The sequence below is a fragment of the Palaemon carinicauda genome, chromosome 39 (assembly GCF_036898095.1).
Source record: "Palaemon carinicauda isolate YSFRI2023 chromosome 39, ASM3689809v2, whole genome shotgun sequence".
Taxonomy (NCBI): domain Eukaryota; kingdom Metazoa; phylum Arthropoda; class Malacostraca; order Decapoda; family Palaemonidae; genus Palaemon; species Palaemon carinicauda.
Window position 1 is genome coordinate 40279482 of NC_090763.1, and position 13148 is coordinate 40292629.

The 13148-nt window shown below is 40.3% G+C and overlaps 1 protein-coding gene across 3 annotated transcripts in view; it reads right to left on the reverse strand.

The window, feature by feature from the left end:
- The window catches only part of LOC137631140 (USP6 N-terminal-like protein), a 268611-nt gene that overhangs the window by 24629 nt on the left and 230834 nt on the right, over positions 1-13148 (reverse strand). The window lies entirely within an intron of this gene.

The window sequence follows — 13148 nt, forward strand, 5'->3', positions numbered from 1 at the left end:
ACCATTAAAGGTTTCTAATAAAAATTCCTTGGTATCCACTGGAAGATGTGATATCATTTCATACCGGATGCCATCCTCACCTGGGGCAGTTAAAGAAGAGCTGGAGATAGCATTTTGCATCTCCTCCATACTAAAAGGCAGGTTAAAAGCTTCAGTATTTGAAGAAGCAGGAGGAACAACAGATGTTGATGCTCTAATTTGTTGAAATGCTGGGGAATAGTTGTCAGCACTTGATACATGAGCAAAGTGCTTAGCAAGAACCTCTGCTACATCTTTGGGGTCAGATATATATCTATTATTTTCCCTTAATATTGGTAGAGGCTTAGGGACGAATTTACCTTGAAGTTTTCTAATCTTGTCCCATATTTCCTTTGAAGGAGTTTGGTATTAATATTAGATATATATTTCTTCCAAGATGCTCTCTTTGCTTTTTTAAAAATTCTTTTTTGTTTGGCACAGGCTCTGAGATATGCTATTCTATCTGCTAAATAGTTGGTCCTCAAGTATCTTCTGAAGCAAGTTCGGGTCACTTTTCTTGCGTTGGCACATTCTTTACTCCACCAAGGAACTACAGAGCGATGAGGTAAACCGCATGTTTTAGGTATAAACTTGCTAGCATTATCATCAATAATATTTTCAAGATGTTGATAGGCATGCACTGGAGATGTAAATTCATCATATTCTTTATCAGTGTGTGAACAGTTTTCATAAGCTGCCCAGTCTGCCTCATCTATCTTCCATTTTGGTGGACACTGAGAAGGAAGATTATGGACATAATTTAACATTATTGGCCAATGGTCACTGCCATGTAGGTGTTCATTTACTGACCAAAGGTAGTCCAATCGAATGGATGAGGAACAGATTGACAAATCAATGGCTGATGTAGAGTTGTGGACTACATCATACCTAGTTGGAGAACCATCATTCATTAGTATGACATCATTGTTGTCGATTAATTCTTCAACAAGATTACCCCATCTATCGCACACATTTCCACCCCATAAAGTATGCTTTGCATTAAAATCACCCATTAAAATAAAAGGGGCAGGAAGCTGATTGATCAAGTCTTGAAGGTCAGAAAGTCTAAGCCTTCTTGGATTACCAGCATGATCTAAGAGGAAAAGTTCTAAGGATGGTTCAATATATAGCGAGCATAAAGTAATTTTTTTCCCGATATGAGTTCTAACTGCACATGCCTGTAGTGGTGTATTGAGTGGGATTGTTTCAAATTTTACAGATTTGTGAATAATAAAACCTGTACCACCTTGAGCTCTTGCAGCTTGCAAAGGAGGGGATCTACAAAAATGATAATTGAGTCCAGGATTAAATGGTTTGTCACTGATCTTGGTTTCCTGTAGACAAATTACCTTCGTGTCTGTGTCCCTGGTTAAAGTTTTTATTTGCTCAATGCTAGTACTTAGACCTCTGCAATTCCACTGGATGATAGACATTATCTTTTGTTATTATTTTTCTTTGTCTCATTTGTCTTTTGGGACTTTTCAGATGAAGCCATATAAGGCCTGGAGATGGAAGGCTTTACTAGGCCACCACTCTTCTTTTCTTTCTTTCTAGGATCTTTATAAGAGTCAACCTTAGGATCATGAGCAGTAGGGCACTTACCTGACTTAGATGAAGGTGAGGATGATGGGGACCTTTTCCTCTTTGGAAGATCTTGTTTTCCAATATCCATCAAATCAGGTAGAGATTCTGCCTGAGACAATACATTTAAGGTGGTGGAAGCCACATTGGTTTCCTTGGAGGATTGCGCTAGAACTTCAACAGTTCGAGCACTTAACCCAAAAGGCTGGGCTACTACCTCTAGGGGAGATGCTCCTATCAGTGACAATACTTTTGGTGTATTGGAAACCATATTGACCTCTTTGGAGGTTTGTGCTCTGGCTTTTATAGGCGGAGCACTTGACCCAGATGGCTGGGCTACTACCACTAAGGGAGATGCACCTGACGGGCCAGGTGCTGCCACTGGTCCCCCTGTGGTAGTAAGGGGTAGTGGATTATAATCTTTTGTTGGCATCTTAACTGCGTGAGCAAAATTAAGTTGCCGATTGAGTAGATGCTTTGCATAACCTACACTTATATGTTCAGCATTTGCTTTCAAGATTGCAGCTTCTTCTTTCTTGTATTCTCTACATCTTTTATCATTTGATTTATGATGATCTTTACAGTTTGCACAGGTTGTATCTCTGTTGCATTGGCCATGTTCTAACAAAGAACAGTTAATACAGATCTTCGTATTATTGCAGTACCGGGAAGGGTGACCGTACTTGAAACAATTAAAGCATTGTAAAGGCCTAGGTTTATATTCTCGAACACGTACTCTTTCATTCTCAATAATTATATGATCTGGTATAACAGGGGTTTCAAATGTTAAAACTACCATGCTTGTTTGAGGGATCTTACTTACTTTCCAAACATTAGCAGGGCACATGTCCAAAATTTCCGGTTCTGAGAATTCATATAGATCTCTATCAAAAACTACTCCTTTACCATAGCTGAAGCTCATGTGTGGTTTAATATCCTTAATAGGATCAATTTCTGCAATCTTCATGCCACAAAGCATGTGAGCTTGAGTATCTGATTTTGCATTAATCAAAACAGATTGCTTACCGTATCTACTAATATCCTTACTTTTAATTAAACCAACTTTTTTTTGTATAAATTTACTAATCTTATAATAGTTATAATTATCCATCTTCCCAGATGCAATTATCCATGTTGGGGGCTTGGGGGTTCTTACTTCTGGAAGTCTATGCTCTATTTCTTTTTCCATCCATTCTTCTGGTTTATATACCTCTAGGTGTCTTGGTGCTTTATCACATAGAGCCCCAGAAATCAAACAATTGTCAATTTTTATGCTCTCTAAATTTTTATTTGCTTCTAAAGCAATCTCAAAACTTGAAAATGATACCCAAGCTTCCCAAAAGCCTTTACTACCATTAAGCTCCATTAAAATTTCTTTGATTGCCCCAAATCTACAGAAGGCTTCATGAATTATGTCATAGCTACAACCAATTGGTATGTTTTTTAAGTGGAGAATTTTCAGATTTTTTGTTGGATCTGGTAATGAGCCAGAACCAGAGAGTAAAGTATCACTGTTAATACAAGCATCATTTTCCACCAGTGCCGATAAATTGTCTTTAACAACACTGGTCAGAGAAGTATTGTTGGAGGAATCCTTTTTATTGCAGAGGTTGTCAACAGAGCTTTCCCTATTTAAACAAGCAGAAGTCGTCAACGGTGTCTGGGGTTCGCCATTTGATCCAGGGGTACGGGGAATATTAAGTTTACTCATTAATTATTTTTTCAGGGGGAGGGAAGGGGTCATAATAACAATGAAAAAAAAACAATGGAAAAAAATAAAGTTCAAGGGAGAGAAAAAATTAAGACTGTCTGAAATTCCAAAGAAGACACCGTTAGCCTTTCCTGGAATTAATTTCTCCACCAATGACACCTGTGAAAGCTGCTTACCAAATGTCCACTCCCTACCCTACCACAAAGGGATGGTACCACTATGATTAGAGTGGCTCAAGTGTATGCCAAACCCGCTTGATGGGACTGAGAGCATTTCAAGAATACAATCATCCCCACTCTAATCATAGTGGCAGGCAAACCGGACAGAATGCCGAGAGTCCTATCTCTATAAAATCGCCAACCCCTGGAATCCGAAGGCCAAATTTCCTAAGAGATAGTTCCGCGTGCCAGTATGGGAATACTGACACTCCTAGGTGTCCAAACATTTTCGGGCAGTTGGCAAGACCACCACAGCTCCCACAATTGATTTTGAAATAAAAACCGATCATGGATACAATGTCCCCTCTAAAAAACCTGGACAGTGAAATGGGTAAGAGAGTTTTGACAGAAAGGTTGGAGACAGCTGATAATTATGAAGGAGGAATAAGCAATAAGAGGTAATAGAAAAAGAATGAGAGAAATTTAGAGTCAAACTGAGGAAAAGAAATTCCCCAGTTCGAGAGCCCTCTTGCCCGTCACAAGCCTTCAGCACGGGAATGATATGCCGTGCTGAAGCCCAATGACTTCATCAAGGCATTCTCTCGTTAAGAGGGTTCGAGACAGAGAAGGTTAGATGGACGTCTTTCCACTTCTTCTCGCAGGTAGGCATTGGGAGAGAGAATGGTTTGCATTTCTCTAGAAATGGGCAGGGTTTGCCCTCTTCAATTGCCTTAATGACAAATTCTAGAGCTTTCTCTGAAAAGTGGAAAGAGATAGAGGAAGGAACAACAAAGGTGGGACGCCTCTTGCTTAACGCTGAGACTTTGGAATTGGTGTATCTAGCTCCTTTCAAGGACTTTACAAGGATGGCTTGTGCCTTGTCATGTTCGAAGACAATGACTTTCTTCGATATCGTTTCCTCACAGGACACAAGTTCATCCCGCAGTCTCGCATAACAGTCTGGATAGACTGAAAAGCTGGGCCAGAACTCAAGATCTTCAAACAGTTTGGCCCCCAACTTCTCTGAGACAAATAGCTTCCCATTCATCATGATGTGTGCTCCGCGTACCTCCAGGGGTTGGTTTCGGAGCAGTGAGGGAGATCTGATACTCTAAGGGGGTTAGTAGAGCCCCTGGAAGTTCCAGGGCAGTCCCTTTCCTGTATCTGTCTCTTGCTCTGTTGGATGGAATGTTTCATCTCTTCCTGTTCCTTCCGGAATGATTCCAATATCTGCTGGATCGACGTGAGAAGTGCTTTGCTCTTGTCAACCTGTGTCATTGGTTGAGGAGTTGGGGTTGAAGAGGATGATGGCATAGGTTGGTATGCCTGAGGGTCCTATGTTACCGTCGAAACGTATCCTTCTTCCTCCGTGCGTGGTACAGCCACGTCTTCTTCAGGGCCTTCTTGCAGTAGGTCCTGTTCTGTGTCGGTGGACAATTCTGACATACGTTCTTGGTGGATGTTCATGCCTTCTAGTGCCTTATGGATGTGAGCATCGATCTTCAGCTGTATGAGAGGAGGCTGGACCTGTTCCTGGGGCACTACTGCGTTTGCTAGCGCCTTGGGGAACAGAAGGCACCTTAGAGATTCATTAGGTAGGTAAGGTCCCGGAGTTCTTTTGGAACCCTCTTACCCACTTACGAAAGGTTTCCTTTGCTGTGTCCCTAGTCTCCACAGTGACTGGGATAGCTTCTCAGAAACCGTTAGTCAGCAGGGGTGAGCAGGTAGAGCAAAGCTTCAGGTCCCAATACTTCAGGGATCTGGATACGATACAGAAGGGGGCATGAGACCTGCACATCATATGCCTACAAGAGTGAATACTCTTGTGGTTGCAGAACGAACATAGCTGCGCACTTCACCATTGACTGGTCCTGCAAAAGAGATGGTTTAAATGAGTATAAGGATTTATATCATTGATATAAATGCATACATTTTATTAGCAGTAGTAATCACTATTGTAAATGGTGGCTTAGGATAGTAAGCTGGAAAGGAAATATGAAAGACCCATATCTGTGGTTCCTCTCCCAGGCAATTGCTGAAACCTACGTCAGTAATAATATTTTAGATTCCCTATTAGGGAGAATACAGGGTGGAAGAAACTCTAGTACTTAGGGTTAATAAATGTTTATACTAACTTATCCACCTGTAGTATATTAATACTGATCGGTGATTTATTAGGGTCCCGATGATCAAAGGATTCATCTGGGTGTTGAGGGATTACTCAACCTCAACATTATATTGTGGTCCCAACAATAGACATTGAAAGGAAACAGTATGTTAGAAAATAATTATACTACTGTATTTTTCTTTTTTTGTATACTGTAGTTCAGCCGGTGTACTACTGGAGTTAGGTTAGTACCTGGGGGCACTAACTGATAGTGATGGAGAGAGCATTAGGGAAGGAGAGTTTCCTATTATTATGGTTTAGCACAACAATTGGAAGTGTAGGAGGACTATCAGGCCGCCTAATGTCTCCTTGCCAGAATGAGAATTCTAATGGAAGGGGTATCTTTCTGATTCTATCATCCATCTATCCACAAAAGGCCTGCCGGCAGCTGTATTGCCGACAGTAATAATTGTGGATGGCAGACCAAGAGAGGGCTGAAGACTTCTCAAAAGTATGTTGGGTTTCCCACCGGCAGCCGTCAGGGCCAGGTCAATCTTCCCCCTGCAACATTCACTTCCAGTGAAGGATGGACATATGGAGGAATGTGGCTGAGGCGGCTGGTCTAACTGCTACCAGTAGGCTCCCGGCCGGCAACGCAGACAACCTGGCAAGCCAGGATGGCTGTCAGAATACCGGCGAAAGAATGTTGTGTCGGCTAAGCCGATACTAAAGGACAGATGGGGGAAGGGAAAGTTTTAAGGTTCAGTGGAGAAGAGGTGGCGGCAGGTATGTCGCCTACCTCTGACAGTGGACTGGGGAAGCGCGGCTTTCTGTGCCGACGACGTTGTCGGCAGCAGAGGAAACATGATTCCTTTGCTGGTGACATCGTCGGCAGCAAGACAAGGGTACTCCGAGTTGATTACGATCTATCCTAAAGCCGGAGTTCTACTCAACGGCAATGAAGAAAGACGGTGTTTAGTTACTATCCAATCCAAAGCCGGAGTTCTACTCGACGGCAATGTGGAAAGAGAGCGGTTGCCGCTTGCAATGGGGGCGGTACTCAGGAAGGGAGGAAGGGTTTAGCCTCTTTTCTCTAAAAGAGAATACAGTGATACCTCGGTACTCGACCATAATCCGTTCGAGATCCGTGTTCGACCTCCGATTTGTTCGAGTACCAAATTTTTTTTCCCCATAAGAAATAATGGTATATATTCTATTCCGTTCCCAAGCACTCGAACAGGCCCAAAATATTAATAAAACGTGTACCTAAACAACAATAATTATCTAAATGTGTATGAAATTGGTCAGAAAATCCTATAAAACAATTTTAAACCATTTACTGTACTAAAATAAAACAATTTTAAACCATTTTCTGTACTGTAGTGAACATACCTTTGAGCAGCGGTTCGATGGCATACAGGGATGGATGTGGAGAGGATGGAAGGGGGAGGTTACTGCTTGGAAGGAGAGTCCCCTTCCATGATGTGGCGGGGTAGTTCTCCTTCAGGAGTTGTTTCTCTCTCCAATGAAAGGGTGGGCAGATCTATTTCAGGGGTTTCTTCTCTTCTTTGTCTCTTCTTTGGAGGAGAAACAGGCTTTGATGTAGCAGCTTTCTTTTCTTTTGTGAAAAACTGGTCTATTGTTAATTGTTTCTTCCTCCTCTGCAGTATTCTTCGAAAATGATACATGACACTATCATTAAACATATGCACTGCCCGGTTTGCTACTGCAATTTCTGGGTGGTATTTTTCAGCAAAAGCCTGCACATCTGCCCACTTGGAACAAATTTCATTGATGAGAGAACTTGGAACATCCTCCCTTACCTCATCCTCTTCTGAAGATTCCTGCTCCACAATCAGATCCTGCTGCTGTTGTTGTTGCAGGTGCAACAATTCCTCCACAGTCAACTCGGTAGAATGGCTTTCTACAAGCTCATCAATATCATCCTTGTCGACCTCAAGCCCCAAACTCCTGCCCATGACAACAATATCCTCAACGACATCAGTGTCATCAGAAATTACAGGGGTAGCAGTGCTTGGACCCGCCTCTGGTTGGAAACCTTCAAACTCCCTCTCTGTGACACATGATGGCCACAGCTTACGCCAGGCAGAGTTCAATGTCCTATAGGTCACACCTCGCCAAGCTTGGTCAATCATGTTAACAGAGTTGAGGATGCTGAAGTGTTCCTTCCAGAATTCCTTTAGGGTCAACTTCGTGTCACTGGTCACTTCAAAACACTTTCTGAAAAGGGCCTTGGTATAGAGTTTTTTGAAGTTTGAAATGACCTGTTGGTCCATGGGCTGGAGTATGGGAGTAGTATTGGGGGGCAAGAATTTGATTTTGATAAAGCTGTATTCTTCTTTCAAGTCATCCTCGAGACCTGGAGGATGTGCAGGAGCATTGTCCATAACCAGAAGACATTTCATTGGCAAGCTCTTTTCAATGAGGTAAGCCTTAACCTGGGGGGCAAACACTTCGTTTATCCACTCAGTAAAGAATTGTCTTGTGACCCAAGATTTAGTGTTCGAGCGCCACATAACTGGTAGTGCACTTTTACAAATATTATTTCGTTTGAACACCCGGGGGTTGTCCGAGTGGTACACTAACAAGGGTTTGATCTTGCAATCGCCACTTGCATTTGCACACAGCAACAATGTTAGCCTATCTTTCATTGGCTTGTGACCTGGCATCTTCGTCTCGTCCTTGGTAATGTACGTATTGGCTGGCATTTTCTTCCAAAATAACCCAGTCTCATCACAATTAAAGACTTGTTGTGCGATCAAATTTTGTTCATTTATGTACCGATCGAATTCCCCCACGTATTTATCGGCTGCAATTTGATCCGAACTAGCTGCCTCCCCATGCCTAGTAACACGATGAATACCTGTTCTATTACGAAACTTTTCAAACCAACCCCTGCTCGCTTTAAATGTAAATGAATCACTTTCACTGGTACTCGGACTTTTCTTCACTAATTCTTCATAGATATGCAACGCTTTTTCACAAATGAACGCTTCACTAACACTTTCCCCGGCCAACTGTTTTTCTTTAATAAATATTAAAAGCAACTTTTCCATCTCCTCAATCACTTGTGGCCTTTGCTTAGTTACCGCCGTAACTCCCGTTGCAACATTCGCCTTCTTAATCATTTCTTTATGCTTTAAAAACGTAGAAATGGTCGACTTCGCCATTCCGTATTCTACCGCTAAATCGGACACTCGTACACCATTCTCATATTTCGCTATAATTTCCTTCTTCAACTCGATCGTTGTTCGCACTGTTTTCCTCTTCTCCTTCCCCTTAACACTCATTACTTTCTTGGGACTCATTATGAAAGCTAAAAAAGCAATTAAAAGCACTGAAAATCACTAAATCACAACGAATGCTGATCGCGCGTTGTCTGAGTGACGCTCTCGAGAGAACTGATGCTTCCCGAACAAGCGAGAGTGGCCGAGATGGCGCGATCATCACAAAGCCCATGCGGTCGTCACGTGTTCGGCTGGTCGAGTACCGAATTTTTGGTCGAGCACCGCAGCAAAAATTTCTCGAAAATTTTGGTCGAACTCCGAATTGTTCGAGTATAGAGTCGTTCGACTACCGAGGTATCACTGTATATATCGAACATTATTCGTAATTCCAGAGGATATATGTCCCCACCTGAATTAATAATGAACGATAAGAGCGAGGCTAAACATGGGGAATTACTTAACTAACGTACATATGAGCGAGGCTAGACTAACTCTGGTAGGAACCATGGCCATGTGGGTACCGCCGGGGCTCCCGCCGAGTACGAAAAGTAAAATTACATAATCGGAGGAATAATAATTTTTCTGTATGCACAATCTCTACTTGTATAATTTGCTTAACTAGCTAATATTATAGCTAAATACCAGGAAATGTCGCCTTACTAACTAAATAAAATATAATAGTAATCGGCGAAAGCGGTCGTAAATTGGCCACCTCCGGTCATGGCAACGCTCAACCAAACAAATTATTGGAATTTAACTGTGAGAAGGGAGCCTAAAATTATAAAAAAGGAAAGAATCAATATTCAACTTTCCAAAGGATGAAGATGCTGGAGATTGCATGATTATTCTGGTAAACTTGCAACAAAACACTGGGAAAACTTTGGGAGAGCACCTAGCTTTTATGCTACAAGTAAAGGAAATGGCGGCCAGTAGTTGTACGGATGGGAGGTCCACCGGGTACCTAGAACGACACCCCCTCTCTTTTGCCACTCTTCCCCCTTACATCAAAGATTTAAATCTATTTGGGGTGAAGATTGCTATGTGTCGTATCTACAAAATATGTCCCTGATCCCTAGCGATATCCTTAACTGGAGTTAGAAAGCTGGAGACCTTTGGTTTATTTCTCTGGGAGTATCACTGTAGCAAATATCCCTTAGAAAGCTACCTAAAGGATCCTTCCATCAGGACGACATGGCCGAGCCCAAAAACATAAGGTATATGGTTTTTAAATGCAAATAAAATAAGGAGGTTTCATAAGACTTCTTTTGATGTAAAGTGTATGTTATGGACAAATGAAATTAATAATTCTAAAGACAAAATTATTTCAATACTTACCTGGGAGTCATGTAATCATCTCCTCTGAAATAAGAGCTTCTTGATCATGGAACTAAAATATTAAAATCTATTTTGTCAGCATGATACTCATTTTTCAGAACTACCAGGTGGAGCAGCATGAAAGCTACCTGGTCTGACAAGAGGAACAACTCATGAGTCTATGAGTTTGAATGAAGTTTTCAGAGACCTCTGAAAAATATACACCACTAACAGTTTGGAGGGGAGATTGTGCAACTCCCCGGTAAGTACAGTATTGAAATAATTAAGTTTATCAAAATTGTTATTTCCAACGAGTCTTAACAGGAGTCACATTGCTGACTACTGTACTACGCTTAAACTTATGGAGGGACAGTGGTAATTAACCCTTTTACCCCCACGGTATTTGGAAATTTCCAAATACCGTTATTTTTTTTCAAGCACATTTTGCAGTATATTTTTTTTTAAATTGCTCTAACACCCTTAATTTTTGTCATAGAGGTGTCAGGTTGGTCTCCTTCTCTTGGAAAATGCCTGAATTTTCTCAAAAAATTGACGAAAATATGCAAAAAAAAATTTTAAATAGCATTTTTTGCAAGGACGTACCGGTACGTCCAAGGGGGTAAAGGGATGAGTTTTGTGAAACGTACCAGTATGTCCTTTGGGGGTAAAAGGGTTATAAAAACTATAACTTAAAAAAAAAATTAATCCAGGCTTGTTACAACTATGACAACAATACCTTCTTACTCAATTTAAAGAGTTTCTTCCACCAAACCAAGATTGAAAGATAAAAATGTCTACAAAAATACTTCAACCAGGAAATCAAATGAAACTAAACTCAAAAGAACTAAGTCCCTAACTACAGGTATAAATTCCTTCACTACCAACAGCTGGAGCTTTAAGACATCCTAAACTCAAACCAATCCTAAACTTATTATCAAAACTAATCCTAAATATTAAATATCATATTAATGTCCTAAGCCTACCTTAATGCATTTGCACACGCTAAAGGATCTGACACCAACAATTATCATAGAGGAAAAAATATTTTCCAAATGTTGAGAAGCAAAAACTGACTTGTTATGCCAATGGGCTTCATTCACAATTCTTTCCAATGACAGATTCTTAATGAAATTCAATGAGATGGCCATTCCCTTAAAATCACATGCTCTGACTTTTACAAGGGGGACTGACGACTTTTTAATAGGCATGGGCATTAATAATGCGGCTCTTTAGAAGGATATAGCATTCTTGGAAAAGGGACAGAAATAACTATCACACCACTAAACACACTAAACATATCTGTAACTTTACCTCCCAGGCTTGCTGTCCCTTTCAAATAAATCTTCAATGCTCTAAACAGGACAATAATCTTGTTTTCCGAATGCTTATTCACCATAATCTGTAAGGAAGATTTTGGTAGTAGTAAAATGACATGGGACACCAACTTTTTGGAGTCATTCTTAGCTTCAAAACTAGGCAACAAGGATTAAAATAGAATACCGATGGAAAATCCTACACGAATAAATATAGCCTGCAACTCGCTAATTCATTTGGTTGAAACCAAGTCTCCTCTGCCAATTGTTTAAAAGTAAAACTGTCAAAATGTTCATAAATAGGACATATCTGGAACAGTATTTCAAAACCCTATCAAAATTTCTTCAAAACCTTATCAAAATTCCAATGAGTAGAGGCCTCTAGAGGAGGCTTCTCAATAACAAAAGGACTAACCACATTCCCAAGGACATCGTATTCTGTTAGATTTAAGCATTTTAGACTTAGGGGCCGGCCGGCTAATGCAGTTTTTAAAGGACAAGATTTTGACATTCATACCACTTAATAAGGTGACTTAGGACATCTCCAAACTGCATAGATATTTTTCCTCTGACCTTCGGTTTTGCAATGCCAGGGCAATTTATCCAGAAAATGAGTGTTTTTTAAATTCTATCTCCTCCCTTGAAAATTAATGTCAAGACCTGGCATTACTACCCAATATAGACCTGACGTAGACCTCCAATCAAATGAATTTTTTTCTAAAAGTAATTTTTTTGCTAAACCCTATCAATCAGGAAAAAAATCAAGAAAAAAAAATGGAAAAAAAAAAGAGCTTCATTTTATTGTTTTATAATGTCTTTCTAAGTTATATACCAAATTTCAGTGCTATATCTTTGAAACTAAGGGATGAGATGGAATATGAGGTCAATAAGTATAATTTTGAGATATGGCCATTCCAAGTTTCCCTTTGTAATTTTACAAAGACAATACCAATAAATCAAGATTATTATGAATTTTATGTTCGTTTTTGGATATCAATAAACCAATACAATGTTATTGATCATAACATAATCATAAATGAAGATCCCTTTCCTCAATATTTAGCTTCTTCAGGCTCCTGTCAGGCAAGGCAACCACTCCTCCAGCCGCACCACTCTCTCTTCGTCACTAATTCCACTAATATCGCCCACATAGTCCACTTCTTCCTTATGTTAGCGAGATGTTGAAATTGTCTTTTCTTCTTTGACATGATGAAATTCTTGCTGAACCAAAAACAGATGTAAAAACGAGTGAATGTCAGAGGTCAAACCCAAACATGTACTCTCCCTGAGGTTTGACCTAGCACTGAAGGCCGAAGGGTGTAAAACTTAGTCTTGTGACTGATGGAATCTATACAGATGCCATTTCTCACAATTTCTTTAAATGATAAAATGTTATAATTATCAAAATTTACAATAACAGAAGAAATACTGCTTTTTCTTGTAGGGATCAATGTTTTTGGCTTATTGAGTTACTTTACTATATACCCTGTAACTATGAAAGTATGAAGAATTTTGACAAAATATCTTGTAAATGCATTCTCCATTGCCCTACAAAGCTCTGAATTTTTTCAAGATTTTGTATTTTTCGTCTTACACCCCAATATATTGGCATACTGAAGGGCCCCTTAATAACTGAAGTCCGCATAGCCCTAAACTCCTTAAAAGAAACAATGTTTCCTCCTGCAAGGCAAAAATTAC